Source organism: Lutra lutra, chromosome 12 (genome assembly GCF_902655055.1).
Source record: "Lutra lutra chromosome 12, mLutLut1.2, whole genome shotgun sequence".
In the NCBI taxonomy this organism is placed as follows: domain Eukaryota; kingdom Metazoa; phylum Chordata; class Mammalia; order Carnivora; family Mustelidae; genus Lutra; species Lutra lutra.
This window is the reverse complement of record NC_062289.1, coordinates 49,563,985-49,591,966: the sequence shown is the minus strand read 5'-3', so window position 1 is coordinate 49,591,966 and position 27,982 is coordinate 49,563,985. Positions and strand designations below refer to the sequence as shown.

At 44.0% G+C, this 27,982-nt stretch overlaps 1 long non-coding RNA gene across 1 annotated transcript; it reads left to right on the top strand.

Moving 5' to 3' along the window:
* Positions 1-12,337: 12,337 nt before the first annotated feature.
* LOC125082243 (uncharacterized) lies at positions 12,338-25,883 on the top strand. Its single transcript, XR_007121927.1, has 4 exons — positions 12,338-12,684; positions 15,212-15,371; positions 18,739-18,923; positions 25,847-25,883. It is a non-coding gene; the product is annotated as an uncharacterized LOC125082243 (long non-coding RNA).
* Positions 25,884-27,982: the final 2,099 nt, after the last annotated feature.

The window sequence follows — 27,982 nt, the reverse complement described above, 5'->3', positions numbered from 1 at the left end:
GGGAGAAGCTGGCTCTCCGCTGAGCAGGGAGCCTGACATGGGGCTCGATCCCAGGACCCTGAGACCATGACCTGAACTGAAGGCAGATGCTTAACCAGCTGAGCCACCCAGGTGCCCCTCATGTTGGGTTTCATAGTCTGATTTGAAACGTGGCTTTTCTTTTCTTTTTATTTTTCTTCTTCTTCTTCTTCTTCTTCTTCTTCTTCTTCTTCTTCTTCTTCTTCTTCTTCGTGAGAGGGAGAGAGCGGGGGTGCGAGGGGCAGAGGGAGGAGGGAGAGAGAGAGAATCTTAAGGAGGCTCCACACACATCACAGAGCCCAACATGGGGCTCCAACTCATGACCCTGAGATCATGACCTGAGCCAAAATTGAGAGATGGATGCCTAACCGACCGAGCCACCCGGGAGACCCAGACCTGGTTTTTCCAGAGGTTTCTTGAAACATGTGGGCCAAAGCACTGTTAGACCAGTTGAGTTAGAGAAGCTCTTGCTAAAAAAAACAAAACAAAACAAAAAACCCTCGAGATTTTAATCCTCTTTTCCTTGCTGCATAATGGGGAGGGTGCCGAAGGTGGGGAAGAAGCAAAACGGTAGGGAATGAGCAGCGTTTCCATGAGTAAGTGTAATTTGACCTTTAGGAATTTATTAACTTGTTGTTGGGTTGAAGTTCCAACCTGAGATTTAAGGGTCCCCTTCAACAATATGCAGGATTTGGGGGTGGGTGGGATGTACATTAGTCATGGATTCAGTTATCAAGAAAGCTCAGGGTCAGGACAAAGTGTGGCTCTGTATGCAAGTGTCTCCTGATACCCATCGGCTTGATACTCGGACTTCACTTTGTTCTCCTTGTGAGATTACACCTTCCAACCCACCCCCTGATCCCCTTTTGAGTTTCTCTGTTCTCAAATTCCTCTGAAAATAAGGCTACCAGAGGGGCAGGCAGGCAGCCATGGTGTCTGGACAACCTGCCTCCGTGTTCTCTCAGCCAGAAGGTGCAGGGATCACAGCAGTGGCCGCCTGGCCAACCCTGCCCCTGTGCAGCCAAGCTCATTTCGACGGCTGAGGGCACAGTGGGCCAGGGTATGGAAAGAATAATAAGGAAGAGGGAATGCAGAGGTAGGTCAATGAGCTTGTGCAAGCTCTAGCCAGCAGGACTCTTCGCCAACTACTCAACTCTTCCTTTTCTTTCACTCCAAGGGACAAAAAGGTCAGGATTTCATGGAAGAATTCTCCCCTCTGGACTCCCCTCATGGCATCTTCACAGGCTCAGCAAAGATCCAGAAAGGACTCTAGTTTTGGAAAGCTGCGATTTTTGTGGGAATTGCAGAGGCTGCTCTGCTGTGCACGAGTCTGGTGCCCATGCAGCGTGGAGGTGAAGGGTGAGGACAACAGGACCAGCGCGAGCCCTCCAGAGCCCTAGGAGCCTTCGCTTGCCCGCGCAATGAAGGAGCCAGTTGCTGGGCAGAAGCAAGGGACTGTCCCTTCTGGAGCCCCATGAGAAGCCTGGGCAAGAGGAAATGTGCCAAGTTGAAAGGGATTTCATCCTCAAGCAGAAAACATTTAGCAGATGTCTGAACCCCCGTTTGGAGGAGGGGGAGATATTATGCCAATTAAATCAAGACAATAGCATCTTGTTCCCCTGGCAGTGAACCCTGATAAAATTGCCTGTCCAGGGGAAGGAAAGTATTTCATTATTGCACCTTTGAAAAAGGATAATCCTTTCTGAATTTCCTCTCCAGGGGATGGTGTCCTTTGTTCTTGTACCTCTGCCTCACAACTACTCCCTACGTTTAGTTTCAGGAAAAAAACTTGGTAGTTTAAAAAAAAAAAAAAAAAAGGTGTGTATGTGATTAAATGACCAAGCTGTTAGGCAAACGAGGACCCATCTCAAGATTCAATAAATCAGGGATGAGAGGCGGTAATCTCACAGCATCCTCAGGAAAAGACCTTTTAGAACCCAGGAACCACGGGTTACCGCCCCGATGACCTCACTCCAGGACAGAAACCCAGAAGGCATAAGAGGGGAAGGAGCTGCTCTCACAGAATCACAACACTTTAGAGTGGGAAGCGATCCTAAAACCCATCAAGCCCAGTGTCTCCATTTTACGGCTGCAGGACATTGAGGCTGGGGCTGATGGAGAGACAGTCCCGAGTCTGCTGAATGAGTCTGATGTGCTTTGCAGCACTTGGGAAGGCTTATCTCCTAAATGCTGTAGGTTCCAAGAACATCAGGGAACAAAAGGGAAAATCAGAAGCTCTGCCTAGTGTAGTTCTCCAAGTCATTGCATTCTTAGCATGATCGGGAAGTTGCAAGCATCCTCTTATCAGTCGTTAACATTGTTTTAATTATAAAGTGTCTCTCACCGAGGGACAAGAGCCTTCCCAGGCATGAGCGAGGAATGTCTATTTCCCAGAGTGTCTTGCTTCTTCTGGGTGACCTTTTATTTCCGGTGAAAAGCAAAGACCTGGCTTTTTCGCAGAAGGGCAGGTGATTGGTTTTTTTCAGACTCTGGCCATCCCCTTAATATGGTCCTAACTTCTAGGGAGCGGTGGCAATCAGGTTTCAGACCAAAAAGCTGGTCCTCATCCCACCCCGGGGGTTGGGGAGACCCTTTCTGGGAATAGTCTGGGTATCTTTAGGGAGACTCACTAATTAATCTATGTTGGGACCAGTGGCTTTCCTGAGGGCCCTGATCCCAGCACCTGTGCCTGTCTTCATTGTGTGCAAATGACCTGAAATGTTGATTTTGGGGTGAGCAGTAGGCTGGAGAGATTCGATGACACCAGGAGGGGTGGAGTGTGTGTGTGTGTGTGTGTGTGTGTGTGTGTGTGTGTGGGTGGGTATGTTGAGGGTCAGGGGGCTGCTGGCCTGGTCCTAGACTTAATCTTTGGGGAAGGACATTTACTGGAAACAGTCCTGGAATGGGGGTGGAGCCCGGGAAATACCTCTCTAACAGCAGATGTTCTTTGATGGTGAGACACAAAAATCTGCCAGTCCCAACAGCTCACCCCACTGTTGTCACACGGCGCCTGTTTCTTAGGATTTGGAGACTATTTTGAACCCTCCTCTGGTACTTTTTAGCTTTTCCCATCAAAAATCCTACCAAAATTCTCTTCCTTTAAAAAAAAAAAGAGTAAAATATCTGAGATCCTAGGTTTGTTTTGTTTTTAAAATACCTTATTTATTTATTTTTTTGTCAGAGAGAGAAGGAGAGCACAAGCAGGCAGAGCAGCAAGCAGAGGCAGAGGGAGAAGCAGGCTCCCCGATGAGCAGGGAGCCCGAAGCACGGGCTCCATCCCAGGACCCTGGGATCATGACCTGAGCCGAAGGCAGACACCCAACCAACTGAGCCACCCAGACATCCCCCTAGTTTTACTTTTATTTGGACTTAATAGTAATTTTGATACTTTTGATAGTAAGATGGTAAAAGATAAACCATGGAGAAATCTCTGCTTAACAACTCCCTGATCCCCTGTTCAGCTCAGAAATAGGGCAGAAGGTTCCCAGGACGTGGACATGCATATGCGTGAATGTGCCGCCTGCTGGACAGAATCCCAGTGCTGGGAAGGAACCCATGCACGACCTTCCACTGTCCTAGCCCTGACCTTTACATTCATTAGACTTCTCCAGTATGGAAGACAGCCGTCCTGGGAGGGAAGGGAAGAGGGCTGGGGCAGGGACAGCCAGGGGAGGGTCATTAGGCTTATTTGTCAGCTGCAGGGAGCACAGACAGTGGCAAAACATCAAGCTATCTGAATTAGGGACAGCGTGGTTCCCACTTGCGAGAGGCCGAACTTAAGGCTCTAACAGCCTCCCCAGAGCAGATGGCGTCCCCTCGGCAGATAGGACCCCTCCCATTTTCTGAATTGTGCAGAATTTCAGGTTGTCCTAAGCCTCCAGAAAAATCTGCTTGAAATCCCTGACACGTGGGTGCATGACAGCACCACGCCCTACCCTCCAACAGCCTCTGCCCTCCGGCGTGAGACTCACTTGCAAAAGGTGAAAGATCAGCCTTTTATTATTTGTTAAAGCACTCAGCAACCCAGAAATAAACATGGACGCTGATGTTGATTTGAGAACGGAGGGATATCTTTCAAGTCTAATAAATGTGATAAAAATAAACATCCTTTCATAAATTTAATGGAGCATGGCTCTGTGTTTACCTTGTGTCATGTACTTGAGATTACCCCACTGGAAGAAGAAAACACTTGATTAATGCAGGGAGCCTATTTTGTAATCAGCGGTGGTTGGAAAATATTTTTTCTACTTCCTGCCATGCCCTTTTCTGCTTCTCTAAGGAAGTTATTGATGGCGTACTTTACAATAGTGAGAACGCAGCGATTTCTAGTGAGAACTCCAATAGGCTTCTTCCTTGAAGCCACTCTGCCATTTGGTAGTTAGTTTAAAAGGGGGTTCTCTGCGCTTTCTCTTTCACCCTGTGGCTGAAGGTTTTCTTTAGGTGTTTATGATGAGGAGCCGCTAAGATTTCGAGGTGAGGTGTCGCGCTCAAGTTCGTGCAGCTATGCGATGCGAGGCGAGGGGCTTCCAGACCAGCTGTGCCTGACTCCTATCCTCGCTGGGATGACTATGTTAGTCCTCCAAGGCACAGAATGAAGGGCGTTCCTCTTATTCACTCATTTATTATGCTGACTATGATTACAGCACCTGCTGGCTTTCCAGGCATTGTTTTAGATGCTGTAGATACTGAACCAAAGCAAACAGAACCCCTGCCCTCCCAGAACTTACATTCTACTGAGGTCCAGTGAGGTGAGACGTAAAAATCAGCAAAATAAATGAGCGGATATATACTAGTTAAGTGGTGGCTGATGCAATGGAGAAAAAGGAATCAGAAAATGAATATGTAAGATTGGAGAGCAGGAGCTGCAACTTTCATAGAGAAGTCGGGGAAGGCTTCCTTAGAAAGAGAAGATTTCCAGAAGGAGTTGAAGGAAGTGAGGGAGTAAGCCATGCGGCTATCTGGAGAAAGAATAGGCTAAGCAGATGGAATGTGCAAAGGACCTGAGGTAGGGCTGGGGTTGGCATGTTTCAGGAACGAAGAGGAGGCTGGCATGGCTGCAGAAGTACTGAGCAAGGTGGGGGATGGCAGGTGAGATGAGAGAGGCCCATGGAGACTGGCTGGTGAGAGAGCCTTGTAGGCCACACAGGGACTTCACCATTTTATGCAGAATGAGATGGGGAGCCATTGGAAGGTTTGAGCAGAGAAAGGACATACTCTGACTCAGTTTCAAAAGGATCTTTCTGGGGCACCTGGGTAGCTCAGTTGGTTAAGCAACTGCCTTTGGCTCAGGTCATGATCCTAGAGTCCTGGGATCGAGTCCCACATCAGGCTCTCTGCTCAGCAGGGAGTTTGCTTCTCCCACTTACTTCTCTCCTCTCATGTTCTCTCTCTCTCAAATAAATGAATAAAATCTTTTTTTTTAAAAAAGGATCTTTCTAGCTGCTGCATGAAAACTGACTCAAGATGGCAGGATAGAAGCCAGGAGCCCCACGAGGAGGCATTTACTGGAGACCAGGAGACAGATGGAGATGGCTGGGGCCACGGGGATGATAGAATGAGGAATGGATGGGTCCTGAAAATTAATGGAGGTAAATTGGAGTTTGCGGATGGACTGTGGGGTATGGGATAAATGGAAGTGTTAGGATGCCTCTGAGGTTCTCATCTTGGGTGGATCCCATGAGAGGAATTATGGGCAAAGACTTAAGGGCAAACCAGAAACATTTAATTTAATTAATTAATTTCTTTTTTAAGTCATCTCTACTTTCCATTTGGGGCTTGAACTCATGACCCTGAAATCAAGAGTCACATGCTCTACTGACTGAGCCAGCCAGGTGCCCTCAGAAACGTGTTTTACTGTGGAAGAGATCACAGAGAGGGCCTTGAGGAGAGCAAAAGGGATTTACATCTGATCTGAGAAATGGGCTTCTATAAGTGTCTTTCACTTCATGCAGTCTTCTCCTTGACAAGCAGGTGACACCAAAAGGGGGCTTCTAAGAGGGTACTTGGTGGATGCAAATTGACAGGAGTTTCTTCTGTGTGATAGAAAATTCTACAAAGATAAGGCCTTTTTCCTGTCTTTTTTCTTCCCGAGAATATCTTGCCTAACCCACCCTGAGGGAAGAACATTTTGTCACAAACCGTCATCACACAGGAACCTACAATTGTCCCTGAATGGGGACAAGTCAGTTAGTGGATTACGGAGGTGGATATTCTAAGGGCTGGGGTGGGTTCTGAGATATGCAAAGCTTGCCTGCTAACGTTGATATGCTTATCAGAGCAGAATCCTGCAGGTCCTTGAGGAAATAGGGAATAAGGAATGGGGGAAGGTTTAGGGAGCTGAAGGACCTTTATCGGCTTTGGAAGGCCTAATCCAGAAGCCATTGGACACTCTGTGGTAGAAGAGAAAGAAAGGGGGTCATTTCCATGAATCGAGGTACTTTAGGGATTGGGAAACTAGACCATGCTAGAATTTTCAGGAAAAGCTCTTCTACCCTCATCCCCAACACTCACTTATCACAGTGTTCTAGACTGAGACACTGATCTTGAAATTAAACCTGTTCCTTTGAGGGCATTGAAAGAATTTCTTGACAGTTGGGATAATCATCAAACTCTGGGGTGTCCCAAGATCAGAAACCTCTAGGAAAACCAGGGGCCTGTGGTATAGTGATGACAATGACTTACCTTTACAGAAGGCTTGCTAAATGCTAGGCTCTGTGGCAGGCAAGTAACGTGCATTTTGTCCACTAATCCTCACGCCATCTGAGCAGAAAAGTGCTATTATTATCCATATTTGTAAATATAGAAATGGAGACTCGGAGAATCAGGTAACCTGCCCAATCTTACGGAGCCAGTTAGAGGCACATCTGAGAGCCTAAACCCATCACATCCAGTGGACTCTAAAACCAGTCCTGTCCCACTGAGACCAGGCACAGGACACATGACAGGGGGACTGAAGGGGTATTTGAGGTGAGGAGGAGTTTCTTTTCCCTGCAGTCTCAGAGTTGGGCCACACAAGGCTGAAAGCCAGTTAACCTTGATTTCAAATTAAGGAGTCATTAGTTTTCGCAACATTTGCCTCAGAAAGAAAACACCTCCCTTCTTCCTTTTTGAAGTAATTAAATTTTCACATTATACTTTAAGGGATATCCTCTATTTACCTAATGCTTTCCTGTTCAGTCCTTTCAGACTATGAATCTTGTATATTTTATATACACAAAGGTGACTTTTCCTTCCTTGAATGACCAACGCTTATCAGCACAAGCAACCGATACTGAGCTCATAAATATATCACTCAGAGTTCAATCCCTGCCCTTCTCTTCTCCAGGAGTAATTCTCACATGACACTTTTTCTCCCCTTCTCTTTCCGTGACCCTGTGGAGACTGTGCTGTACCCCTCCTCCCCCCGGTAGCCCCCTCGGAGTCTGTGTTGGTTCCACTCCCCACTAGCATATATAAAAATGAGTGACTGGTGCTTATGCACCCCAGTCATTTCGGCGGAGCCTGCAGACAATATAAAGCAAGGCCCACGGAGCCAGCGCCTTCCGATTCCAATTAAATATTTCCTGTAAGTCTGTGCCAATTGTGCATCTTGTAAGAACATTTGAAAGCAGAAGTTTGAACTCACAGGGACCCCGTTGCCTTCAAAACCTGTTTCCTGTTTGACAAGATTTTACTAGTAGGAGCAAAGTAGCACATTCAGCAAGAAAAGTCATTGTTGGTGGCTGAGATGTGCAAAGGTGGTGGTTTCCTCTCCCGCGTGCCCCCCAGCACAGCCTGGGTTGCAGATTTCTCTCTTCCAGATAAGTCTCTCTCAGAACATTAGATCCCTATTCCTAAGGGTCCTAATGACATTTCCAGGGTTAGAGAAAATACTTGCTTATCTCCCTGTCTGCACAGCCTACCCCTTGGCATCTTGTAAAGCTTGAAAGCTCTTTGAGAGGACCCTGTAGATGTTATTCATCCCCATTTTACAGATGAGGAAACTGAGGCTTGGGGTTCATATGCCACTAAGTTTTGTATGGTGTGTTTTAGATTGGCGGGGACTAGGTGTTGGAAGTGCCTCTTGGTGTCACCCCTTTGCACAAGTTACTAAAGTTGTCTTGGTTTCCCAATCCATAAAATGGGGTGAATGGCAGCAGGGATGTGACATCATAGATTTGACATACCTCTAAGTGGGTCACAAGAAAGGCACTACAATAATCACAAAGTATTATTATTATTAATATTATTGGAGTATCATTATCATTATTTAAAAAGAAAAAGTTTTAGGACAGAAACTCCAAGTATCCTGAGATCTGGCCCTAGCCTCCTAATCTCCCAACCCTTTTTCCGGCCACGATTCCCTCCCGCCATTCCCCAATCACCCACATATATGTGCACACATGCTACACCCTTTCTTCAAACTTTGTCCTTTGGATCTTTTCCCACATGGTCCCTTCTACCTGGAACCCTCGCCACTGCTTCCGTGAGGCCTTCCTGGCTCACCTGAGATCAGGCTGGCGCAATACAGAGCTGGTATCAGAACCAGAGAGCTGTGCATTTGAAGCCTCATGTATTAATCAGTGTGGTAATCACCTGAGCCCCTCTCTCCTCGGGTTAGATTCCCCTCTCCCTCTCTCGTGCTGTGCACATACTTTGCTTGTCCTTCTCTTACACCAATTCTCCAAACTCTGTCTCGAGTTATTGTCCCTAGCGTATGCCTCTGCTGCTCACGTGAAATTGTGGGCAGGCTCTTTGAGATCCAGGAAGATGCTGACTTATTTTTTTTTTTTTTAATGCAAAGTACCAGAAAGGTAAATGGCTTTATCAACCATGAATTCCTCCGCAAAGCGAATGTGACAAAAATTCTTCTTGCTTTTCCGAATGGCTGTAATATCACCACACTGCTCAAAGACTTCTTGAATAATTTCCTCAGTAGTGTTTTCTGGTAATCCTCCGACAAACACGGTCTTACACCCAGGAGGTCGTTCTCTTGTGGAAGATTTGGATTTTGAGGGAAAAGAGTACAACTTTTGCAGTGGATTATTTCTTTGACAACAGCCACTTCTGTTGGTGGTGGGGGTGGCACCAGCCCCAGGCCTGGAATCATTGGGTTAATGGGCGTAATCCCAGTCATCATGTTGAGGCCTGGATCAAAGCCTGGGACACAGATTGAGTCGGACACGAGCTGCTGTCCAGGCAGCCCCACGGGAACCATGCCCAGGTTATTCATGGCGGTGGCCCAGGCTGTGGGATCTGTCATGGACATGTTGAGCTGCGTGGTGTCTATCGCTATACTTCCCAAACCATCGGCTGCTGCAGCCATCATCTGAGGAAGCTGCTGGGGACACCGGGTGATGCTTTCAAGGCCACCAGCATCTAGTACTGAAGTAGGACCATCCTGGGCAGCAGGAGCGCTCTGATGGCTGAGTGCAGGGTCCCCACGGAGGTCATCAGATTCGGTAGAAGAACGGGGAAGCCGGCTACAGAGACAGAGCCGAGGAGTGACTCTCAGCTCGGGGTTGCCTTGAACCGGTCGCAGGCTCGGTCAGCTCGGAGCGCGGCCGGAGGCAGGGTGACGAGAGTCATTGGGCGCTGTTCTCTGAGGGCGCACTGAGGAGTGGGGCCCAGGGCTCTTGGCTCCTCCGAGCCGGAGACCGGGAGGCCGCCATCTTTATTCCCGTCCTCCGGAACTCTACCGATGCTGACTTATTTTTATGTCCACCATTGTCCTTACCTCATAGTAAGCCCTCAGTGCTGCTGATGGAACTCCAGAAATGTTATCAACGGGCTCTCCTGGACCTGCCTGCCTTGTGGCACAGGCCAGTGACTAATACTCAGGGCTGATTTTTAGAGCTTGGGAAGCTGAGCCAGGGAGGGGTGAAGTGAGTTAACCATGAGGCCCAAGCATTCCAGAACTCATTCCGAGGCTCCCTCCCCAAACGCCCTTCTTTTACCATGTCAACTTTGGACGAATTTTTTTTTTAAAGAGTTTATTTATTTATTTGACAGACGGAGATCACAAGTAGGCAGAGAGGAAGGCAGGGCGGGGGGAGCGGGTGGGGGAAGCAGGCTCACTGCTGAGCAGAGAGTCAGATGCAGGACTTGATCCCACGACCCTGGGATCATGACCTGAGCCGAAGGCAGAGGCTTTAACCCACTCAGCCACCCAGGCGTCCCCAGCTTTGGACGAATTTAAACAACTGAGTATTCCACTTGACCATGTGAGTATAAGTTGATAAAATGAGACTTAAGCATTCATTTAACAAACCTGTAATACTAATACTTTTAATGAGTGGGTACTATATTCTAAGCAACTAGACCTCTTGACCTCTTACTTAATATGATATTAAGCTCATAGAAGTCCTGATATGGGGTATTTCTACCCCCCTCAATTTTGTAGCCCAATGATGCTTAGATAGTACTCGTGATACCTTGTGATAGGTTCTAGAGGTATCTATCTATTTGTGAACACCCAGCTCCTGTTTGTTAAGATCACTATTGTCAGAGACAAACAAATCACTGAATGAATTAGGAGGTACATACACTATTAAGCTATAGAGTCGGGGCACAGAAGGGTGAATAGTTACATTGGGAATGAGAAATTATCAGGAAAACAGGCACAATTTGAACAGAATCCTGAAGGATGAGAGTTCAGAAGACAGATAAGGGAGAAAAAGCAATTCTAGGAATAGGGAACAGTGTGTTGAAGGTTAAGGAAGAAAGAACAGGGCCTCTTTCAGTTGTAGTGGAAAGAGGACTTGAAACTTAGGCTGGGGCAGGAGTCTGGGCCAGGCCAAAGAGCTTGGCCTTTTTTCTGTAGGCAATGGGGAGCCACTGAGGGTTGTACACAGGAGGAATTACTCTGGTACTTTCTTTTTAAAAAAATTAATTTATTTGAGAGAGAGAGAGTGTTTGAGAGTATGAGCAAGGGGGTGGGAGAGGTGGAGCTGGGAAGGGCAGAGGGAGAGGGAGAAAGAAACTCTAACCATTAGACTCCTCGCTGAGCTCAGAGCCCGACTCAGGGCTTGATCTCAAGACCCTGAGATAAGGACTTGAGCTGAAACCAAGAGTCAGGCACTAACCCAGGGTGCCACCCAGGTGCCCCAACTCTGGTGTTTTCTTAGGATTACTTAGTGGTGTTAGAGTTGGAGGAGACAATGAAGATGTCCTAAAAATGTTAGCTGTAAAGTTATATTGGTATTAAAATTGATTCTCAGGAAAATATGGGTGAGTTGCTATCATTATGATGCCAGCATGCTAGCAAAATTAAGTTTTTTCTATTTGAATGCTTATTTCTTCTTTGGATAAAATTGAGAGGAAATGTGCTATGTGTCTAAAACACTTCCTACCAGGGCCAAAAGATCTCAAAGAAGTTTCATTTTGTGGAATGATCTGCCCCACAGGTAATAGTTAGTCTTCTGAATGACTGTGTTTCTTTCATGAATGGGAAAACAGTTTGTCTGAGCCTGTCTCTCAGGACATGTTCCCCGTTGCTCCCTGCCTGGCACCGGCCATCCCCAGCACCACAGCAGACACAGCTACCGTAGGCATCCAGCTAACCTGGCCCAGCCCCTTTGCCTAAAATGAACAAGATCTTCAGACACATACTGCATATGCGTTTATATATTTGTAAACGGGGCTACAGGGCATGGGGGAAGATAATCCAGAAACTTGCAGAGCCCAAAGCTTTTAGAGCTTTCCCTGGGCCGGCCGGTCAGTTTCAGTCAAGCAAAGTATGTGTCTGCAGCCCCATGTGGCTCCTGGCTTGGCCCCCGGGGGGCTGGGGCTCCCTGCCACTATGGCTGCCTGTGGTCTCCTCCCGCGACCAACCTGCACAGGAAGTGTCCTTGAACGGCTCTTCTTTCTTTCTTTTAAACGACACCTAACTAATCTCCTCTGAAATGTTCTTCATGAAGTGAGCTCACCAACAGATGGTGCTGCTGGGACCCATCTGGGCACAGACAACATCCTCGCCCCTTGGCAGGACTGGCTCCTCCCGGCTTTCCACGCCAGGATTTGAACATTCCTTCCATGTTCATGCCATTGAGCTCTTGCAGTGGCCTACAAGGGAGGCCATCGTGAGCAGTAGGGCAGGAGCTTGCTGGGAAAGTGACTTTCCCAAGGTCACGGGGTGGAGGGAGGGCTCACTCTTCCTCTGTGCCCCACCCCCACCTCCAAACCCCACCTTCCCCATGTGTGACCCACATCACAAAGTTCTACAGGCTTCTTCTACCACCACCAGGCATTAGCTCTGGGGCAGTGGAACTTCCAGAACCTTGGAATTCTGCCCCGCAGGCTGGTGTTGGAAACTTGCCCATCTCACGGTGGTAGGCAGATCTGATGCAGGCCTGCTGACTGCTTCACGTGGTGAAGAAGGCCTTTGGGGTGACTTTGCCCCAGGTGTGGTTCCTGTGGAAGTGGTGAGTCACGGCCCTGATGGCTGGCCTGCTCCTTCGTACACCTGCCTCTGTCTGGAGGCATCTCACTTCCTTGTGAAATGGAGAGAGGAAAGCCCCAGGGTGTCAGGGCAGATGCTGCTCGGCTCTGCCAAGTTCCATCACCTTCCTCAACTCCTGGTGCCTTTCACCAACCACCACCATTACCGCTGGAATCACCCAGAGAACAGAGGAAGGGAATAGGGCAATGTGCAAGTGGGCCTTCACATCAGGCTCAGGATCCGCTCAGGTGAGTTCAGAGATAGTTCAAAGAAGCAACAACAGTTCAAAGTTCAAAGATCAGAGGGTCTGAACTCGGTTTGTGCTTTGGGTGGAGGGAGCTGGTGCGGGGGTGGGAGAGGTGGGGATGTTTGTGTCAGGCAGATGTAAGTCGGAATCCCGGCTTTTCTACGAGTGAACCCTGTGGCCCTGGCAAGTCACTTGAGCTCCTTGAACCTCAGGTTCCTCAGCCCTAAAGGAAGAGGCCCAGTGTTTTCCTCACAGGTATGTAGTAAAGATTAAAGGTGATGGTGAATGCAAGGCACCAGGCTGTCACTGGTCCTGGTTCCAAGCCAGCCGTGCCTTCAGGAGCATGGACAAGAGTGTTGGCAGAGCTCTGACCCCCTCTGGTCTGTGCCAGCGCTCTAGGAGGATGAAGGGACTTAAAGGTATCTGGTAAACTCTCTGTTCTCAGTAGGCACTCAAGCTAACCTGTGAAGGGGAGCCAGGAGCCTGTTAGAAGGGGGCCCCACGGCACCTGGGTGACTCAGACGGTTAAGTGTCCGACTTTTGGCTTCAGCTCAGGTCATGATCTCAGGGGCGTGATATGGAGCCCAGCATCAGGCTCCCCGCTCAACACAGAGTCTGCTTCAGATTCTTTCTCCTCTCCCTCTGCCTACCTGCCCACTCATTCAGGCTTTCTAAAAATAAATACAAAGTTTAAAAAAAGAACAACCCTGTAAGGTAGGTATTATTATTTATTATTATTACTTTTTAAAGGAGTCCAACTCTTGATTTCAGCTCAGGTCATGATCTCAGGGTCATGCTCTCAGGGTCATGGGATCAAGTCCCACACTGGGCTCTGTGTTCACCAGGGAATTTGCTTGAGATTCTCTCTCTCCCTCACCTCTTCCCCTCTCCCCAGGCTTTCTCTCTCTCTCTTTCTCTAAAACAAACAAATAAATCTTTAAAAAATAAATAAATAAAAGTGGGCCCCAGTGACAAGTGAGGAGGGTGTGGTGGACTGAGCTGGCCCCGGTGATGGAGAGTCTCCTGAATGATGGTGCTGCCCCCACTGATGCCTGTTGACCATCCTCTCTAGGCTAACTAATGACTCCTCTCATCCTCCTCTAGGACCTCTTTTCTGGTCCTCAGTCTTCTTTATCAACTGTAGCACCTTGTTTTGGATGGCATTTCTTAAGCTTCTAAACACTTAGGTATATTCAAATGACAGAAATGCGTGAGTAAATTCAAATATTCGTTTGCTGGAAAAATAAGGTCCAGGTGTCCGAATAAGGAGAACACTCAATATTACATTCAGTAATTCATCTGATTTCTTGGGAGCCGTATTTGCTCAAGGAGAAAGCATTAGTCATTGCTTAATTTTAATAGTTTTCATAAAAGACATTAAAATGATAAGCCAATGTCTTATAAATCAGTTTTATTTATTTATTTGCTGTACCTTTTTAAAAATTAACATATAATGTATTATTGCTTCAGGGGTACAGGTCTGTGATTCATCAGTCTTAGACAATTCACAGCACTCACCATATTTTAATTAATTTTTTAAACAATTTTTTAAATTAACAACGACAATGCTCTGATGTATATAAAGAAGGTGACTTAATAAACATTCAAAATATGGCACAAAAACACCGTGACAATAAGATGTGGAAGCAAGACGGCAAAATGGAAATGTTTTTGCCCAGTTTAGAGTTTGGAGAGACATATTTATGTTAAACATTTCAATGAGCATGGAGAATGGGTGCTTTCTGAAGTTATTATTAAAATTTTATTTAGATATTGGAGATTGGTTTATCTTATTTTTGTCATCTACATTATCTGGTGATTATTCCTGCTTCTTGTGAACTCATGGTTCTGTGAAATTTCAAGCAGACATCCGGTTCTGGTGATTACCATGTCCCTGTCCCCAACTCAGGATGACTGCCAGGGTCCTCATGGGCAGTTCCTGCTTCTGTGAGCCTGGCTTGCTGGCCCGTTCCTTGCTTGCTCTTGCTCTGTTAGGATCCTTTCAGTGACTCTAGGTTCTCTGCTGCACCATGGGAAGAGGTAATGCAATGGCTCAGGCCCAGCCACCAAGAACATGGCCTTCATGAAAGATATATGTCCCCAAATTGAAACCAGGGGCTCCCTCTCCTGGTGTCACCCTAAGAATCCTCACATGAGAAGGATCAGTGAGGACTTCTTCAAGGGAGATGGGAGGGGTGGGCTTCTTACGGTTTGGGGGACGTGGCAATCAGGGCCAGTGATGGAGTGGGAGGGGTTACTTTCATTCTGAGATTTCACAGCCGGCACCTGCCATGGGCGCTTGAAAGTTCCCACCTGGGGAGCGCCTGGGTGGCTCAGTGGGTTAAAGCCTCAGCCTTAGGCTTGGGTCGTGATCTTAAGGTCCTGGGATCGAGCCCCGCATGGGGCTCTCTGCTCGTCGGGGAAGCCTGCTTCCTCCTCTCTCTCTGCCTGGCTCTCTGCCTACTTGTGATCTATCAAATAAATAAAAAATAAATAAAATCTTAAAAAAAAGTTCCCACCTGGATTAGGCATCCTTAGCAACTGGACAGCAGAAACCCCCTTCTGAGTCGGAAACTGCTGGTCTCCTCTTGTGCAGAATCTATACCTCTAAGACGAGGGCAACAGCAAGGTCACCCAGACTGTACAGAATGGGGAAACTCTTCAGGATTAGTGTTATCCCCTCCATGGGTAAGTGTGACGTCATTGTTGTGCAGGTGAAAATATAGCCAGAACTCTCCCTTTCAAGTAATTTGTCTAATAACTCATTTCACAATAAGCCAAGACTTGGTTTCCTTATTTCATTATTTTTATGAAGACCCCTTAACACATTAAAAAGGTTTTTATGAGGTGCTTAAAAACCCCTTGGGTAAAAAACCCAAAAGATAACGAGGATAAAAGAATGAAGTAGAGAAAGAAAGGAAGGAATGTGTATTTCTTGAACATTTACTATTAGCACTTAAATGTCAGGCACTCTAAATGGTCTAATTTAAGCCTCATCACAAGTGGAAACGCAGGTTTTCGTGTCTCCATTTTACAGATGCAGGATGCAAGACTCGGGTGGGGGATTAAGTAATTCGCACGAACATGCTGCGGAAGAGCAGGATTTGAACTCAGGCCTGCCACCAGCTGTGAGGCTGCACTCCTCCTCTGTGTCACCTGCTAACCAGGCAGAGTGCAATACACCCACAGGTTAGGTGATGCATATGTTGGGACACTGGCACACGGGCACTTCTCTGACCCTCAATGTCCTCAAGTGGGGCTAAACTGGATATTCCTTAAACTGTTTTCAAGACATAAAGTACTGCCTGTGTAGGTTCTCAGTAAATGCTGACTGAACCCCATTGTATGCCTCTGAAGCTAGGTAGCAGACAGCCCAGATGGGCCTCGCCAGGGAGGGAAAGAAAACGATACAATGTTGTGACTATACCCACTTGCATTTAAAGCGTCCATCCCTAGGGACCTGAGCCTTCAACTTGTTGTTCATTTTAATATATATTTGGTCATATTAGAAGGGAATTTAGGGGCACTCAGGTGGCTCAGTCGGTTAAGCATCTGCCTTTGGCTCAGGTCATGGTCTCAGAGTCCTGGGATCGAGCCCCGCATCGGGCTCCCTGTTCAGTGGGGAGTCTTTTTCTCCTTCTCCCACAGCCTTCATGCATTCTTTCCCTATCTCTCTCATAAATAAAACCTTAAAAAATAAATAAATAAACCTTAGTGTCATCATTTATTTTTTCCCTTTTATAAAAAATTTAAGTTCAATTAATTAACATATAATGTATTTTGGTTTCAAAGGTAGAGGTCAGTGTGGTATCATCATTTAAAAAAAAAAGTGCATCTTTACAAAAGTAGTTTTGGCTCCATGTCCAATGTAGGGCCTGAACTCACCACCCCAAGATCAAGGGTCATGGGCTCTACTGCCCAAGCCAGCCAGGTGCCCCTTGGCATGTTATTTAAAAAACAAATATATTGGCTCTTCTGTTACACATCTGGGATTGTATAAATCAAAGTGATTTTTATTTTATTTTTTAACAGATTTTATTTATTTATTTGACACAGAGAGAGCGAGCGAGAAAGGGGACACAAGCAGAGGGAGTAGGAGAGGGAGAGGGAGAAGCAGGCTCCCCACTGAGCAGGGAGCCAGATGCAGGGCTAGATCCTAGGACCCTGGGATCATGACCTGAGCCAAAGGCAGACGCTTAACCCACTGAGCCACCCTGTTGCCCCCAAACTGATTTTTAGTTGTTATTTTATATGTTTTAATTGTTATATTTTAAATTGTTTTTATTTCCTCTGAGGATTAAAAGGCCCCCACACCGGTGTAAACCTGGTGGTTAGCATTCTGTGTGTGTAGGCAGCTGCTTTATAAATATACTGGGGATTTCCTTCTGTGCCTGAGAGGCATGGCTACCCTCTAGGGAGCATTTCTTACTCTTGAGTTGTGGCTTACCTTGTATGGACTGCTGCCATACTTACTTTATCTAGAGTTATCTGGAACATTTGGGCCTCCTTGATTTATGTGAGTGAATGAAAGAAAACCATTAATGTATCTGAACAATAAAGATAGCAGGTGTGATAGCTGAAGCCAGCAGTGAGGAGACCAGGTTCCTGCAGCTCCCTGCCTGCTGTGGCCACATTGGATGTGCCCTGTGCCCGGGGGTGACTGACATTGCCCCTGGGTCACCAGGTCAGAGCACTCTGGGCATCCAGTCCGAGGTGTGGGAAACTGCTTCCACCAAAGAAGCACCGAGAAGACATGTGGCTTTGTGTGATGCATTGGCTCGTTTCCTTAAGAGATAAGTGGTACCTGGCTTCCTTGAGTTCTAGAGATCTCAGACTTGGCTGGATTTTTGTCATTAAGCTTGGAATGGGAGGGTGGGTTCGGGGACAGAGGGATATATATATATATATATCACTTGGAGTGGAAAAATAGAGTGAAATCCTGAGGTTTCTCCTTCTGCATTTGAAGCCCTACCCATGAGGCATCCCAGAAAGGTAGTTAAATGGATTCCAGTAAATAGTTACCTTATAAAAGACCTACAACTTATATACACAATCGGCCTCCTGGTCAAGGCAATCAGGGGCAGGAGGCAAATGCCCCCATGCCCGTCCACACCTCTCTGGCTTTCTGAGACAGTTTTCCCTCCTTTTAGGCTGTAGCTCACTGGCAGCGGAGTTTATCTATAGGTACATAGTCATGGGCAGCAGGGAGCTGGGTGCCCAGGATCCCACCAGAGACAGCAGCATCTCTAACACTGGATCCAGGGTCTGGAGTGAGTTCCAGACAGTGCGGATCTGAATACTCTCAAACCAGGTGGACTGGCTTAACACACTTTTATTTTTTTTACTTTTATTTAAAAAAATTTATTTTATTTTATTTATTTGACAGAGAGTACAAGTAGGCAGAGAGGCAGGCAGAGAGAGAGAGAGAGGAGGAAGCAGGCTCCCTGCTGAGCAGAGATCCCGGCACCCTGGGATCATGACCCAAGCCAAAGGCAGAGGCTTTAACCCACTGAGCCACCCAGGTGCCCTTAACGCACTTTCTTTAAAAGCCTTATTGATAGACAGATTTCTACTTGGGAGGGGTAGACCAGGAGTTCTCAACTCTGGCTGCCTGTTAGAATCATCCAGGAGCTCAAAATCTCGGGGATTTTATGGTATTTTTGATGAGTTAAAAACAGAGGAAGAGATGATTCTAACAGACTGTTTCTTTTGGAAACCAACATCTAGCATCATGCTTGCTCTTAATTAATTTATTGGCATTGACCCAAATAGAGATGTATCTCATCTCATCCACCTGCCCTCTCTATCACTCACTAAGGGAGAAGAAGGGCTTGGGAAGCCAAACTCGGCAGGGTGCACACATAAGCTGATGTAGGATGCTCGGAGAAATCTGCTGTACTAGGCATTTCTAAACCATTTCTTCTCCCAGTCTTCACATGGGCTTCCAGAACCTTCAATGCAAGGGAAAGTCAACAGCAGGAAAACAGCCCTTTCCTCCTGTGGGAAGCATCTTAGTGACAGAAGTGCAATTGCCTGGATGTCACTTTGCACTTAGCAACAAAGAAAAGAAAAAACCCAAAACCCTGGAGGGTTCCAAAGAGGAGAGTCCAGTTCTCCTGGTGATGAAGATTACAGCATCCTGGCTAAGAAAAAAGCTCCAGGGATGGACGACTGGAGAATCAGAAGGAAGGAGGATCCAGGGACTTAACCTCCAGCAGCTTTGGCTTATGCTTCTATAGAGTAAGACAAGAAAAAAGGGGAGGGGAAATTAGGTTTGAAGAGAACTGGAGGCTCAAGCAATTACTTTTTATAGTTGATGCTGCGGGTTATTTCTTTCATAGTTAGTCCTTGAAAGAAAACAGGAATTTAGACCCATATGCCTCTGCTTTTCTGAGCAGCCTGGGAAGGCAGAGCCCGGACAGAAAACATGGGGAAACTCTCAGCTGGGTGCGGGATTCTAGTGTGTGTTTTTCACTCCAAAATGGGTCTGTTGTTGTCCCTCTAAGTAACTACGTGTAGTTTGAAAATTGTCTTGGTGGTAACTTTGTAAAGGAAGACCAGAGAGACCATCCTCTTAGCTTAATTGTTGCCAGCACTGACGTCACTTAGAAAGTGTAGGAAGCTCAGGAGAATCTCAGTTCAAACCACACAGAGGAAGTTTTCACTCCCTTTCCTCTAGGGCCTGGCTGAGCCAGATCATTGACGAGGTTTAATCTTGTCACTGTTATAGAAATATTGTAAAAGATAAAACAAATTAAAAATAAGTTAAAAAAAACGAAAACAAAAAACCAGAGTGGACATTAGTCAGGAATATAAAAGGGTTGCAAAGTCACCATGGTCATGTGACTTCCAGCTTCCTAAGTCCGTGCTGGTGCTTTGTGAGTATTTAGGTAGGAAGGAAGGGTTTGGTCCGGCTGGAGGGGAGACTAGAGGAAGGGGGTGGGGGAGCTCCTCATTACACTGGGAGCACAAGAGGGGAGCTTGGCCAGCACCTTCCAGGCTGGGGTTGGAGAGCCAGCACAATCCAGATACCCGTGCAGGTTGTGTAGCCCTGAACCAAGAGTACGGCAGTCAGGGAGGGTGTTCATGATGTTAACTGTGCCAGGCAGGCCCCAAGCCCCTTCGAGCTGCCCAGTATCCTGCATCCTTCTCAAACACTTTCCAAGTCATAAACAAATACTTTCAAAGAGCAAGTCACATATGTGGAGGACAAGATTGAAATTTGCTTTAACCTTTTAAACATGAGAGTTTTCAGAGATGTATTACTGTGATCATAGATGCATGGAGAAGGTAAGCTTAAGGTCTCCGTGCATTGTCCAAACAAAGTTGTCTCATGTTGTCTGTTTTATAGTTGAAAACTAGGTAGATTTACATGGAAATATTAAAAAGGAGATCTGTGAATGTCTTTTGAGTGTTTGGTGGGGTGTGGGAGCAGGACAGAACAAAACAGTATTACTATATTTCTTAGCAGGTAACTGCAGTTTCTAAAATGCTTCATGTCATATTTAACAAAAGGAGAGGTGGTTATCCTGGGTTGCTTAGTCAGTTGGGCGTCTGCCTTCAGCTCGGTCAGAATCTCAGGGCGTGGGATCAAGTCCCATATAGGGCTCTCTGCTCAGCAAGGAGTCTGCTTCTCCCTCTCACTCTCCCTCTGTACTTTCTCTCTCTCAAATAAATAAATAAAACTTTTAAAAAATAAACATTAAAAAAAAAGGATTTTCCAGGTCAAGGATATGTTCCCAGAGTTATGAAAACAATGTAGAAAATAATTGTGTCCCCATAAGACAAATCCATTCAAAAGAAGACATAAAAATACCCTATAGGAATGGCAAAGGAAAGAAGCTATGCCTTGTGTCCAAGCACACATGGGGAAGGTTAAAGAATTAGTCCCAATGGAATAGTATGGCTCACCAGACATCCAAAGTTTTGATTCCCACTGGTTTCCTCCTCAATAACCGGATCTTCTAATCAGTTCACTTTCAGGAAAGAATACCGAAAATAGACTTGCTTCTATATTCTTTAAATTCATGGTCCCAACGTTAGACTAAAAGCTCTGATAAAGATAATAGTTTGATCCAGGGTCCTGACAGGTGTTTTGAGTGGGACCAGGAGGGCTCTCACCCGCCAGACTGCCACTTGCTTTCAGTCCTTCTGGTGCCAAGAAACAAACGGTTACTCATAGGCTTGCTGACATGCTCAACTGTCATGTCATGTCATGTCATGTCATGAGAGTGATGAGCCAATCTGTGCCTGTCCTTTGGTCAAGGGAAGGACATAATTCCTCTTAGACAAGTGTCAACCAGCCTTCAAGGCACTCTCTTCCATTCACAGTATTACCTCCTGGGGACTTTCCAATGGAATTTTAGGAATTCTCCATTTTAATTCAGTTTTCTAATAATAAGAATAGAAACCCCATCCATCTTCCTTTCAAATGATAAAATCACATTTGTTTCCTGGATTTTTTTCCCCTTCTGCTTTATCACCATCATTAGTATTTAATGATTTCATCATTGGACTCTAATATAATTACTCTTTAAAAATAAATTTTATTGTTTTAAGATGAGAAAAAAAATTTAGGAAAATATTAAGAAGGAAAAATAACAATGAAAATGTCACATATTTTTCAACCAATGAAAAAACAAAAAAATGGTACTTTGACATTATTTATTCTCTTTTTTCCAGGTAATGATAAAAAAAAAAAAAAAACTCAACATAGACATAATATAGAGAGTGAAAAGGCAATATGCAGACATTCTTGGGAAAAGATGTTTGCAATAAAGTGACAAAAGCCTCATATCTAGATTATTTAAAAGTTCCTACAAAGTAATAAGAACAAGACAACCTAATAGAATAATGGGCAAAACACTTGAATGGGTACATTGCTAAAAAATATTGAAAGGGTCCCTGACTGGCTCAGTCAGTGAAGCATGCAACTCTTGACCTTGGGGTCATGAGTTTGAGCCCCACATTGGGGTAGAGATTACTTAAAAAAAAGAAAAAAGAAGAAAAGATATTTGAATGGCTCAGAAACATATGAATAAGTGTTCAAACTCACTAATCATAAGAGGGATGCAAATTAAAACCACAATAACATACAACTACATACCTCCCAGACAACAAAGATTAAAGTGACTGACAGTATCAAATGTTGGCAAGGTGGTAGAGCAACTGGAACTCCCATGCACTTCTCATGACAGTATAAACTGGCACAATGCTTTGGAAAACTTTTAGTCAGAACTTACTAAAAATGAATGCACAAATGCCTTGCAACCATCAGTTCCTCTCCTAGGTGTGTACCCAGTAGTGTGTACATTTGTGCAATGGAAGTCATGCTCACTGCAGCACCATTTGTAATAGCCCCTAACTGGAAGGGGCAAAATGTCCATCAACAGTAGAATAGATAAAAATGCTGTATTTGTAAAGGAAATAATACTACAGAGCAATCAGAATTATTGCTAATTGTAGTAATATAGATAAATCTCACAAACATAAATTAAGCAAAAGAAAAGACACACAGAAGTACAAACAGAGGTTAGGGGCCCTGACCTTAAATGCAGTGGAAAATCCACATGTTAACTTCTGGCTCCCCAGAAACTTAACTACTAATAGCCTCCTGTTGATAGTCGATTAACACATCTTGTGTATGTTATATGCATGATACACTCTATTCTTACAATAAAGTAAGCTAGGGAAAAGAAAATGTTATTAACAAAACCATAAGGAAAAGAAAATACATTTACAGTACTGTATTGTGTTTATTGAAAAAAAATCTGCATGTAAGTGGACCCACACAGTTCAAACCCATGTTGTTCAAAGGTCAGCTCTACATATTTATGGTCTCACTGATATACTTCAAAGTTAGGCAAAACTTATTTACAATGATGCAAGTTTGGTTATTTTCTGTGTTGTGGTGACTGAGAAGGGGACTTGAGGGGGCTTCTGGGATGCAGCCAATGTTTGATTTCTTGTTCTGGGTGGTGTGTACATGTCTGTGCTCACTTAGGGAAAATTTATTGAGCAATAAATCTATGGTTTTATACTCTTCTGTGTGTTTAAATGTCAAGAAAGATCCACTTTATAAAATGTCATTCAGCAAAGAAAAGAACACTGTTTTCAAGATGTTTGTGAAGAGTTAAATTTTTTCCCCTTCGAATGAGTTGGAAAAAAGCAACACTTACAAATTACCATATTATTTTATATAATTTATGATTGTAAACATGTGAAACAAAATTAAAATTAAACATTATAAGTAAAACAGAGGGGCGCCTGGGTGGCTCAGTGGGTTAAGCTGCTGCCTTCGGCTCAGGTCATGATCTCAGGGTCCTGGGATCGAGGCCCACATCGGGCTCTCTGCTCGGCAGGGAGCCTGCTTCCCTCTCTCTCTCTCTCTCTTCTCTCTCTGCCTGCCTCTCTGTCTACTTGTGATCTTTCTCTGTCAAATAAATAAATAAAATCTTTAAAAAAAAACATTATAAGTAAAACAACATAGTTTTAAATCTTGTAAAAATATTATATCTAACTTTTTTAACTTAACAAAAAAAGATATTTAGTGTTACTAGAGATTCATCATAAATATAATCTCTGATGTCTATTGTTATATCAAAATTTGTTAACTCTTTTCCTCCTGTAAGACTGGGTAATTTTAAATTTAGGAGTATTATTAAAAATGCTACAGTGGATATCTTGGTGAATAATTTTTTTCTATAGTTCAAATTATTTGCAGATGTGGAATTACTGGGTTAGAGAGCATAGAGATTTTTAACTCTTAATGTATATTATATTGCTATATTAAAGGGCTGCTCCAAAGCAAAGGAAACAGATGAGAAAAGTAAAAGGCAACTTACGGAATAGGAGAAGATATTTGCAAATGTCTTATTAGATAAAGGGCTAATATCCAAAACCTGTAAAGAATGTATTAAACTCAGCACCCCAAAAATACAAAATCCAGTCAAGAAATGGGCAGAAGACATGAACAGACATTTCTCCAGAGAAGACATACGATTGCAACAGACACATGAAAAAATGCTCAACATCGCTTGGCATCAGGGAAATACAAATCAAAACCACAATGAGATACCACCTCACACCTATCAGAATGGCTAAAATTGAGAAGTCAGGAAACAACAGATGTTGGCGAGGATGTGGAGAAAGGGAAACCCTCCTACACTGTTGGTGGGAATGGAAACTGGTGCAGCCACCCTGAAAAACAGTATCGAGGTTCCTCAAAAAGTTAAAAATACCCTATGACCCAGCAATTGTGCTGCTAGGTATTTATCCAAAGGATACAAACAGAGTGATCTGAAGGGGCACCTGCTCCCCAAGGTTTATAGCAGCAATATTCACAATAGTCAATATATGGAAAAAGCCCAGCTGTCCATCAACAGATGAATGGATAAAGATGTGATATATATACATATATATATATGTATATATATATATATATCCAATGGATAATGAAGATGTGATTTGTATCTGTTACATATATGTTGTGATATGTATCTGTTACATATATGTATCTATGTACACATATATGTATATTTTGGTGGAATATTACTCAACCATCAAAAAGAGGGAAATCTTTCCATTTGTAATGATGTGGATGAACTAGAGGTACTATGCTAAGCGAAAAAAGTCATTCAGAGGAATACAAATGTATGATTTCACTCATATACAGAATTTAATAAATAAAACTGATGAACATAGGTGAAGGGAAGGAAAAATAAAATAAGATGGAAACAGAGAGGAAGACAAACTATAAGAGACTCTTAAACTACAGAGAACAAACAGAGGGTTGCTGGAGGGGAGTTATGTGGGGGATGGGGTAACTGGATGATGGAGACTAAGGAGGGCACTTGATGGAATGAGCACTGGGTGTTACATGCAATGGATGAATTTCTAAATTCTACCTCTGAAACTAATAATACATGACATGTTTATTAAATTGAATTTAAATAAAAAATTAAAAAAAAATAAAGGGCTGCTCCAATACACACTCCAGCAACACGTGATTGTACTTCCTTCATTAAAATTTCACTGATGCTATTTTTTAAAAATCTTTTTTCTTAAATCTTTGCTAATATTATTTGTAAAAATGCATCTCACTGCAAAGATCAAAACTTATTCTGGGGGCATCTGGGTGGCTCAGTCAGTTAAGAGTCTGCCTTCTGCTAAGGTTGTGATCCCAGGGTCCTGGATGGAGTCCCAGATCAGGTTCCCTGCTCAGTTGGTGCCCCTCTTCCAACTCATGCCATCACGCACTTTCACAAAAATTTTAAAAAACAAACAATTTATTCTGCAAACACTGCATTTGCTGAAAATTTCTTTTTTGCATTTTTCAGCAAAATAGATTTACCAGCCACATAAGACTATCTTTAACCCAAATAATGTTGACCAGACATGTGAAGAATCATTTCAAACCTTTTTGCTGCCAGTTGTGTCTTAAAAATAAAAGTTATTTGTAAATATTTTCAGCATGCATCCTACAAGATAAGAACTCTTTTTAAAAAACATAAGCATGGGTGCCTGGGTGGCTCAGTGGGTTAAGCCGCTGCCTTCGGCTCAGGTCATGATCTCAGGGTCCTGGGATGGAGGCCCGCATCGGGCTCTCTGCTCAGCAGGGAGCCTGCTTCCCTCTCTCTCTCTCTCTGCCTGCCTCTCCATCTACTTGTGATCTCTCTCTGTCAAATAAATAAATAAAATCTTTAAAAAAAATAAAAAACATAAGCATAATAACATAACCATATCTAAAAAATAATTCATTAATTTAATTAATTACTCAGTCAACATTCACATTTTCCCAGTCATAAATGTGTGTGAGCGTTTTTTTTCCCCCTTAAATTCAGATCTAAATAAGTTCATACATTATGATTGATTGAGATGTCTGAGATATCTCTTTTAGTTTATGGTTTTCTGTTTAATTTCTTTCCCACCATAGGTTTACTGTTGTGGATGTTGTTGAAGAGAGTAGTTGTTAGTCCTACAGGGTTCCTACAGCCTGGTTTGTACTGATGACATTCCCATGGTATTTCTAAAACATGTTTGTGTATCCTCAATTTTTCCTACAAATTGATAGCCAACACCTGACACTTGATAAAATGCAGATTTCTTTTCTTTTTATTTTATTTTATTTTATTTTAAAGATTTTATTTATTTATTTGACAGAGAGAGAGATCACAAGTAGGCAGAGAGACAGGCAGAGAGAAAGAGAGAGAGGAGGAAGCAGGCTTCCTGCCGAGCAGAGAGCCCGATGCGGGGCTCGATCCCAGGACCCTGGGATCATGACCCGAGCCGAAGGCAGAGGCTTTAACCCACTGAGCCACCCAGGCACCCCTTCTTTTTTTTTTAATCAAGATTACTTCATAGGTAGTATATGTATTTCCCTTACATATATACATAATGTCTGGTTGTCTCTTTTTATGCTGTTTGTAGCCATTGATGGTCATTGCCTGGACAATGAATTCATTAGGACTTGCAAAAATCATGATGAATTCTTTTTTTTTTTTTTAAGATTTTTAAAAATTTATTTATTTGACAGAGAGAGCTCACAAGTAGGCAGAGAGGCAGACAGAGAGAGAGAGAGAGAGAGAGGGAAGCAGGCTCCCCGCTGAGCAGAGAGCCCAATGCAGGACTTGATCCCAGGACCCTGGGATCATGACCTGATCCGAAGGCAGAGGCTTAACCCACTGAGCCACCCAGGCGCCCAATCATGATGAATTCTATTATTTCTTCTTCATTTGTTAGTTTGAATACTTTAATAAAGAGAATCTTCTCCCTCAACTATTTCATTACCCTGGGATACAGTTTATATAGGAAAGGCAGATTAAATGCTCTGTTTACTAGTTTTCAAAATAATGACTTGGTTCCCTGCTATTTTCCACCGATGAACAATGAGTTTTGTTTATTAATATCATGATTTCAAAGACTTAAATGGATTTGATGTGTTTCATTTCCAGTGCAGTTACCCTTTGTGATGTATGAATGGACACATCTTTGGCCAGTAGGGGCCCCATCAAATGGGCATCTCTTGACCCTAATATTCCTTGATAGTTTTCTTTCTTCCTTTCTGATATGACAGAATGTTGCAGGCTCTTTAAAAAAGTGTTTTAGGGGCACCAGGCTGGCTCAGTCAGTTTAGCATGTGACTCTTTATCTTGGGGTTGTGAGTTCGAGCCCTGCTGGGTTAAGTTTTAAGTTTCTTAGAAATAAAATCTTTAAAAAAATGTTCTAAATCAAATTTATCCTTAAAGGATTAATATTTTCAGCCATTGAAAATACTCAGAAAGTGAACCTTTCAATCTGAATACAATTCTCACACTGGAATCCTCCCAAATATTCTGAGCAATGGCAGCTTCCTTCAGAAGATGGAAAAGCGGTCTACTTGTATGATACAACTGTCATCAATTCCTAAGTTTTTTGTATTTTTAACAAAAGCCATTTACATTCTTTCCTAGTTAGTCATAGATGGTTTACATGTCTGACTCCCCTGCTGGTCTGTATTCGGAGAACAAAATCTTGCCTATTCATCCTTGTAGGCCTAGCACCGACCAGCACTTGGTAAGTACTTAGGAAACTTTTTTTTTTTTCATTTTTGACTTTAGAATGAAAACAAATAAGTTTAAAAGAGCTCTATCGTATGGGAAGTACACTAAGGGAAACAAACCCCCGCATTTCCAGAACCACACACACTCGCTGTTAACATGTTGCATGCATGTCCATCTGGGTGACTGGCTAATCACCAGAAAATGGTGAGTTTACACTTTGCATTAATATAGCTTTGCCTCAATATAGCAATTTCTACAATAATGTCTATATCCACAAAGATGTATACAGTTATGTTTAGTCTTAAAATACTTTCATGTTTGTAACCAGCTTTTAACTCTCCTCCAGATGATTAGCAAAATATATGAACACGAGGATAAGTAAGGCCATTGTGTAAGTTGGGAGCTCAGGAAGAGAAAAGTCTCTTGACTGAACGGAGAACACATAGGAAATGTCAGAGCTGAAGAGGGAGCAGTGATGATCTAGTTCCCTCAGCTCCGTCATTGGTACTTTCCAGAGCCTTTGGGGCAGAATGGCCGGGACTGGCCCAGCCCTTGCTAGGTGCACATGGCAGGACTGGAGTTTCTGGGGACAACGTTGCTGGCCCCGCCCTCTTAGGACAGTATTACTATTTCAAGTAAAGGACTAGAACATACATCATTTCAAGGGGCCAGAAATGCCACCCTTTTAAGAGGCTAAATTTTGCCTACTTTTCAACACTGTTTTGGAACACAAGTTACTCATTCCACTTCTAATGAAAT